Genomic DNA, 7,781 nt, shown 5'->3' on the forward strand with positions numbered 1-7,781 from the left:
TCTCTGGAGGCTCGCCTTGTGGCTTGCACAGTGCGCTCGGGCGCAGTTTTAAAGCGATGAAAGAGAGAGAGGGAACAGAGCCGGAGCGGGGGCCGGGAGTGGTGGGGGGGTGGGGGCTGCACATCGCCTGTCGTCATAGCTCGGCTCGCGGTAGGAGGTTCGCTGTCCTCGTCCCCCCTCCCGCTGCAGAGGGAAAGAGGATGGGAAGATGGAGCTTCCATCCTCTTCTGCACGGTCGTAGCCCACGGGTCGGGCGCTAAATTTTGATTTATCGGTTTGTTGAAGAGCTACAATTCATTAATCTTGATTAAAAGGCTGCTTCTTCCTGGGCCGGGGGTCGGCAACCTTAAATACTCTAAAAGCACACAGCTTCCCAGGAACCAAAGGAACTTGAGCAAGTCCCCCCCCAAAAAAATCAGGCCCTCTGCTTTGTTTTGTCTTATGACATTTATGACAGTACATGACATGAGAAGTAAAGTACACGTCCATACAAGTGATGGACTGACTGTAAACTTCTGGCACCACTTTTAAAGTTTATTATATATAAATATTATTCACACAAATACAGCCATGATTTTCATGGTGGGGCAAGACAGACGCAGACTGATTAGAACGTCTGCCTCACATAAAGAAGTTGTTGGTTTGCATGTTCTCCCCATGCCCACATGGGATTTCTCCAGCTACTCCGGTTTCCTCCAACATTACAGACATTGTCAAAAGGGTGCATTTATACAGAATTTACACAGGTTAAAGGTTTGTCCAAGCAGAAAAAAGTGCAAATTACCCATTTAAAAAAAAAATGCCAATGCTTATTTGATCATAATTATATTTTGCATAGCAAATAGTAATCCTTTTTCCTGGGTTTATCTGCGCACTTCCTAGCATCGCCTCGTGTTCTCCCCAGGGGGGAATGCCCCACTATTTGAGAAGGACTGGTCTACACAGAGGCACTTTTGCCCTTTCTTTTGAATGGAAACACAGGTGTGTGAAGGCAAAATATGAAAATATATATTTTTTTTAAACGGCTCAAAAGAAAAAAAAAATAGGGTCACATCTTGTTTTTGGACTTGTGTTAAACAAACACAAAACAGAAGGTTACTTCTACTATCACAATTGGAAGTTTAGTTCATGCTCAAAGGAGGAGAAATGGGCCTTTAGACACATGCATTTCTTAAAACCAGTGTGTGTGTGTGTGTGTGTGTGTGTGAATACTTTGCAGCAGCACGTCTAAAAAATTAAATGAGAGCACACCGATCCACAAACGCACATCTGACAACTTACAGGCAAAACATTTCCAAATGGTAAGTCATGTTAATGCGTATACGACATTAAAAGTGTGAAAAATCGTAAGTGTATTTGTGAATTTTGAATGTGAAAATCATGAATGATGATCTGAAAAACATGGAAATTGCAAATGTCACAAATCATTTGTGAAAAATCACAAACAATTTTGAGACTCTTCCCTTACTTGCTGCTTTTTAAGCTAAAAACAGCCTCAAGATTGCACGCGTTCACAGGAGCAAATCTGTAATTTCCACTCACGTAGAAATTATAATATTGACAGTCATGGATCCTCCACTCATGACATTAAAAGTTCAAATTGCTGAGAATTTTTTGAAATTATTAAAAGACTGCACTTTTAATCCATAAAAAAAACTAACTGTAGAAGGTTTTTTGTTTTAACTCTTATTCCTTTTTTGCAAAAAAAAAGCACAACAATCAGCAACTAATTGATTATTCAAATATTTTTTTTTTTTTTTACTATCAATTTAGAGGCCTTGTTGGATTTGAAATGTCCAAATATGCACAATTATAACGTCTGAGTGGTAAATTCTTAGATTTTTGCCCTCCATGAATGCACTCCCTTTTGATTTTCAAAGTAAGTTTGTGCCACTTCCCTGACACATGTTAAACATTAACAGTTTAAAATGTTTAAACAAAGTTTCTATGAAATGGATCCTAAAATGTTTGGAAGAAAAAAAACAACACCCCCCAGGGACACTAAACATTTAGCCATTTAAGCAGTAAAAAGTTCATATTTCATCTATATTTGATTTTTTTTTCCCCATGTCAACTTAATACCTTTAAAACTCATTTTGCAAATTGCTGTCAATTGAAAAAGAAATCGCATGATCTCAAGTTCTCAAAATGTCACATGAGCAAACCCCAGAAAACAACAGAGACGTGATTGGTCATTCCCTGAGCCCATACACGTGATGTCAGTCAACAGCAAGTGAAAAACGACACTTCTAAAGTTATTCGTCGTAGATAGAAAAATACATGTTATGAAATTAATTATACACAATATTAACAAAAATAAAATTAATTTTTCACTGCTGAAAACGGATAAATACATTCAGTAACAGAAGTATGGGGATTGTTTTTAATGGATTTGAATGCATTTACACTCAAGGCTGACTTGACTAATGTTGTCCAGCTTATGCAGCAAAGCAACTAAACGCTGCTTCACCACGTTCGCTTTGAATTCCAGGCCCCACCAATTGGTCTGCGTTGAACAGCTTCATTTATCGAGTTGAATAAACAAGGTTTAAAACTATGAATTTTTTTATTTTTAGGCATTCCGTCAAATTGGTAGCGAATGCGGCACGTGTGCTGTGCAAGTCATATCCAGTGTATATTTCCTCGGTTAATTGCTCGTACTTGAACAGATCTGCCTCAGCTCTCCAGCTGATCTTTGACCCCGCGAATGTGATAGCATGCGTGGGTGCTTCCAACAAATAGACAAGCCGAGCCACGCGCTGTCACTTTTGTCACCTGCTCATCCCTCTCCACATCATCATCATCATCATCATCATCATCATCATCGTCATAATCATCACCACGATCTCCGCCGCGTGAGGTTATGCGTTACACCCGGAATAGAATCATGTAATTGGCTTCATTTCTTCTAACCACAGTAATGGAGCAGCGTAGAGTACTCCCGCTCCTGCTTTGTTGCTTATCCAGCACGACTCGCATGCGTTTAGGTCAGTAGACCGAGTCAGTGGTGAAAATGTAAATCCGGTTATTTTTGCCGCAGTAAAGAGGGAAGAGAGATTGCAAAAGGCGCACCAACCAGACAACACCCCTATTATGCAAGCTTAAAATTTGTCATCAAATGAAAACATGTTTCCTAAATGTGGTTCGACGCATTTTCTTTAATGATGTTCCCGCAGTGAAATATCTTTTGGGCCCAAAAAAAAATCAGTGCAAAGCATTTTTGATTAATTTTGATGATAGATCATGGAAAATCCTTTTTTAATTCCTGCAAGAAAACTGCATCATTAATGACATGGCATGTGTATGAAGCTTAAAATAAAAAGGCATATGAAACTTTTGTTGCTACGATACTAGCAATAAGTCTCATAATGTTCTAATTCAGTAGTAATTCATCTGAAAAGTAAAATACTGTATACCGTTCTTGTCACAGCATTTGACTTGCTGATACCTTTAGCTATTTTTTACCGAATAAGCAGCAATAAGGACTCAAAAGCTTACTAACAGTAAGATATTAAATAATGGATCATCTCTGGTGAGGTCGGCCCAGTAAGGCTGTTTGATGAATCGATTTTGAATCATAAAAGACTTTTCTGATTAAAACGGTTTTAAAAACGTTCAATTGAGTACATTTCTCTTTCAAAATTTCAGCATTTCTGGTCTATCTAAGCCACAATAGTTGCCTCTGCATTTCTGCATGATTGGCCACAAAAGGAAACATTACAATTTATTTATTTATTTGTCACATGGCCGTTAAGCGGGAAAAATATCGTTAAGAGGGGACGATAAAAGGTAGCACTCCACTTTGTAACGTAAAAAAAACGTAAGGGACGCCGTAAGCCGGGGGTCCACTGTACCACATAGGTCATTTTTATCTAAGTATAATGTGTGGGAGGGAGGACAGATAGACAAAATTCTGTTATTAGTTTTCTCTAAATCAGTTACCTTATTTTAATACGATTAATCATCGCACCTCAAGAAATCATCAACATGATTGACAATTTTTTCGTCATACTGTCAGGAATTCAAATGAGAGTGCATTGCAGGAAATGCAAACAGTTTGGGTTTTTATTTATTTTTTAACCAAGGATGTGTGCTTATGTGCACACACGCACACACTCGCATGTCATTATGTCGATCACTTCCTGCTTGAGTGCTGCCATCTGCCCTCTCATGAAGCCACGCGTGCGGATCACTGTGCAAAGCCCCCGTGCTTAGCGCCCTCCACCATCACCGCGCACAAGTTAGGCGGTGGCGGCACATCTAGATTCTCGCGCACAAGATTCACCTTAAAAAAAAAAAAAAAAACGCGCACTCGCTTGAAATCCTGCTGCAATTTCTGCACAACTTCAGCAAAATGTATAAGAGCGACACTACCTGATGCTCCTGGATGCCGAAGCCAAAATTAAATTGCACCTCGTCATTCTTGCAAAGTGATGAAAGGACAGAGGCCAGGTGGGCGTGAGCGCAACCTAACAGAGCCAAACTGAAGGCAAAACAGAAACATTTGCACTACCGAAAAATTCCAAGAGGGAAGGAAGCGATGAATGACTGAAAAAAGGAAGGAACGATCAAATGAGACAAGGAAAGGAAGGAGGAACGAAGAAGATGGAAAAGAACAGAAAGAAGGATTGTAAGGTGGCGGGCAGGAACAAAAATGAAGAATGAATGATTGTACAAACAAATCAAGAAAGTAAAAATAAAAGGAAGTAAAAAAAACATGAAGGAAATAATGAAAAGGGAGGAAACTCAGACAAAGAAAGGAAGAAGGAAAAGGGAGGAATGTTAAAAGAAATGAACCAGAAAAAGAAAGGTTTCATCTTTCGGGAAGGTATGAACAGTACAAATCAAGGAAAAAAGGAAATAAATGGATTAATGAACAAAAGAAAAATGAAGAAATGAGAATAAAGAGTCAAGAATTCTTCCTTTAGGAAGGCATCAACAGATAAACAAGGAAAAAGGACACAAGCAATTCATTGATGCAAGGAAGGAATGAAGGAAAAAGAAAGTAAGATGAGTAAGAAGTGAAGAAATGAAAGCCTGATGAATTCTTCCTTTAGGAAGGCATAAACAAAACAAATCAAGAAACGGAATGATGAAATTAGTGAATAACGACTGAAGGATTCTTCCTTTAGGAAGGTATAAACAGAACAAATCAAAAGAAAGAAATAAAGCAATTACCGAACAAATTATGGGAGGAAAGAAATGGAAGGAAGTAAGAAATGAAAAAAATGAGTGAATAAAGACTGAAGGATTCTTCCTTTGGGCAGGAATGAATAGAACAAGAAGAAGGAAATAGAGCAATGAATTAATGAACAAATAATGGAAGGAAGGAAGGAAGGAAGGAAGGAAGGAAGGAAGGAAGGAAGGAAAAGAAACAAAAAAATGAGGGATTAAAAACTGAAGGATTCTTCCTTTAGGAACATATGCACAAAATAAAGGAAAAAGCAACATATGACAAAACAAATAATGGAAGTAAAGAAAAGTAAACAAGGAAGGGAAGGAAATTGAACAAAGGAAGGATGGAAAGCACAAAGTGATGAATGATAGAATGGAAAGAAGGACGTAAAGGAACAAAGGATGGAAGGAGTAAAGTGGGAGTAGGGAGGGAGGAAAGTTTGGAGGTGGTAGCAAAAGAACCGCATTGTTTTTGTAATGAAGGATGTAAATTCCTGCGCATACAGGTGTGTGACTATTTTTTTCTTTCATTATGCCCCTTTGGCATTCATTTCAGTCTCCGTGGCAACGGCCGATACGCTGATTCTGTCACGAGTCAATTAAAAAAAAAAAAAAAAAACACGCACACACGCACATCTGGAAGAAGCGGTTTCACTAGGATGAAGGACCAGCCGGGAGAAACGTTATCCATTTCATTCAACTTAGAACATCATAGATTAGCTTTGGCTATTAATAAAAAAAATAAAATAAAAACACCCGGAAAGTTAAACTTATTTTTGTTTTTTCTCTAAAGAGTTTGCCACCACTGTCTTACATTCAGACGTACACCTGCAATAATTTAGCTACTGGCATTGTTAGCCTGTTTCGCATCAATATAGCGTGTGGTTTTCGCAAATCTATATTTGAGGATAAATTGACTCACCTCAACACACCTCACTCCGGGTTATTTAATTCCAGAAAGCTCTTTATGGACCACCTGATGTATTAACTTTGTTACTGAAGCGGACTTGCTAACACAGGTGTATCGCATCTGCTTAGATTGGACTGAACCATTTAATGCTAGTTGAAAGGGGGGGGGGGGGTCAGCACTTACTTGACAGGTGACGTTTTGACAAACAAATAAATGGACGTTTAAAACTAACTACGTTGGGAATTGTGCGCGATATTTACGGCGAAACACAAACAATGTCAAAGGTTTGTGCCCCATCAAAACATTTTGTTTTTGTCTTGCCCCATGAGCTGATGTGTTTTTGTCGAATCTTTTCTTTACATTCCAAATGAATCCCAGGAGACGGGAAATGAGATTGTAATGCATGCAGGCCTGTTTTGCTTGTGCAACCTTGAACCAGAAGGCAAACGAGCATCTCATCTTTTCTTTTTTAGGTGTCACTGACGCCCGCAAATGAGCTGATGCGCACCGCGAGTGGGTGGCGGCTATTAGGCCGAGTGATGAGATGCTGGCGGCCCTGCGCCATCGGCGTGTCCTGAAGATGTTTTGTTTTGTCGCGTTTGATCTCAACAGGGTCCTATTAGGGGTTTGGGGCAAATTGTGGCTACACACAAGACAGCTGCTGCTGTGTAATAGGCCCACAAACGCTCATTTGCGTCTACAGAAAGTTATTTGGACTTGGCTTGAAACGTGAGTTCCATACGTTAAATTATGTGTCAAAATCATATCTTGAATTTTAATCATTCTCTCAAATCCTTATTGTGTGAATATATATATATATATATATATATATATATATATATATATATATATATATATATATATATATATATATATATATATATATATATATATATATATATATATATACATATATATAATTTGGAAGACTAGACTCGAAAACTAGACTCGGAAGGGAGCCAGCTTGAAAATGTGATATTGATGTTATTAGTTTGCAATTCAAATGTAATTATTTACAGACAATATGCCACACTTAACTCTAAGCGATAAAATCAAGTAGAGTTAATCCATCACCATCCGTCATAACACCACGAAGGTAGAAATCATTACGTCGATGGCGAGAGATGTAGATGGTATCTACATTAAATGTTCCACTATATTCCATAAAAACAGGTACTGTATACATTTTTTACCGACACATATTTTCTCATCAGGTGTCGGTCGGAATGTTTTAATAAACCCTTTGAAATGTCTTTGTTTGGTCCAAAGAATGTCTCCTTGAAATGCAAATGACAGGTTGAGTGAAAACCTCGCCAGTGTGACGCCCCCAGGAAAAAAAATAACACTTTGTTCCAAAACATTTTGCTTCAAAGCATACGTCAGGCGGGTGTACCTCGCCTTGGGCTGTGGACATTCACATTACATCACTGAGGTTCTTCAGATTGTTTTCACGTAGGACAAGTTGTCCGGTCCAAATATACATTTAAAATAGAATTGACTGTTATTATATATATATATATATATATATATATATATATATATATATATATATATATATATATATATATATATATATATATATATATATATATATATATATATATATATACAATAATACACTACTGGGTTTAGCTCTTACAAGGGTAACCAATCAGATGATCCTGTGAGAGGGAGGGACAGTGCTGGAGCAAGGCTC

The 7,781-nt window shown here is 38.1% G+C and overlaps 1 protein-coding gene across 1 annotated transcript in view; it reads right to left on the reverse strand.

The window, feature by feature from the left end:
* Positions 1-6,165, reverse strand: part of nos1 (nitric oxide synthase 1 (neuronal)) — a 60,669-nt gene extending 54,504 nt beyond the window's left edge. The window contains exon 1 of the mRNA XM_088416225.1: positions 6,098-6,165. The gene's annotated coding sequence lies outside the window, so the exon portion shown is untranslated. The remainder of the gene's footprint in view (positions 1-6,097) is intronic.
* Between the last annotated feature and the right edge of the window lie 1,616 nt (positions 6,166-7,781).

This window comes from Hippichthys cyanospilos, chromosome 1 (genome assembly GCF_059441005.1).
Source record: "Hippichthys cyanospilos isolate Australia breed blue-spotted pipefish chromosome 1, RoL_Hcya_1.0, whole genome shotgun sequence".
NCBI classification, from domain to species: domain Eukaryota; kingdom Metazoa; phylum Chordata; class Actinopteri; order Syngnathiformes; family Syngnathidae; genus Hippichthys; species Hippichthys cyanospilos.